The 486-nt window shown below is 33.7% G+C and overlaps 1 protein-coding gene across 3 annotated transcripts in view; it reads right to left on the bottom strand.

Annotated features, from left to right (window-relative positions):
* Positions 1-486, bottom strand: part of CEP170 (centrosomal protein 170kDa) — a 72,692-nt gene that overhangs the window by 25,139 nt on the left and 47,067 nt on the right. The gene's annotated exons all lie outside the window — the stretch shown is intronic.

Genomic DNA, 486 nt, shown 5'->3' with positions numbered 1-486 from the left:
GAAACGCTCCTCTTACGAGAGAATGGAAAATCTGATTGTGAATTACATTAACTACCTCCAAACTATGTAACCATATGCATGTAACCAGCTATATTATTTCATTTCACTGTTGCAATACATTTCGTATTAAGAACTTGAGCAAAGTCATGTGCTAACATAATTTATCTCTTTATCTGCTGATACAGAAATATTTTAATATATATGTAATCTCTTTTATCTGCTGATAGTAAAGTAAAATGTTTAGAGTGTCATACAAAGGAACAGTTCATTCTACACAATCCATAGTTCTGATACAGAACATGTCTCTATGAAAGCAATGTCTAAATGGTTATAATGCAATTACTGCAATGAACCATTTCTGGTTTATCACAGAGACATGAACAGGACAGCAAAGGTCATCTTCTGAAAGTGTACTTCAGAAAACTAGCATATTGCAGAAAAAGGGAAGGAGTCATCTGAGAAGCAGTGTAAAAGGGCAAAGAGAGA

Source organism: Nestor notabilis, unplaced genomic scaffold, assembly GCF_000696875.1.
Source record: "Nestor notabilis isolate BGI_N333 unplaced genomic scaffold, ASM69687v1 scaffold5205, whole genome shotgun sequence".
Lineage (NCBI taxonomy): Eukaryota > Metazoa > Chordata > Aves > Psittaciformes > Psittacidae > Nestor > Nestor notabilis.
Note: the sequence above shows the minus strand (reverse complement) of the source record. Positions and strands in the feature narration are given on the sequence as shown.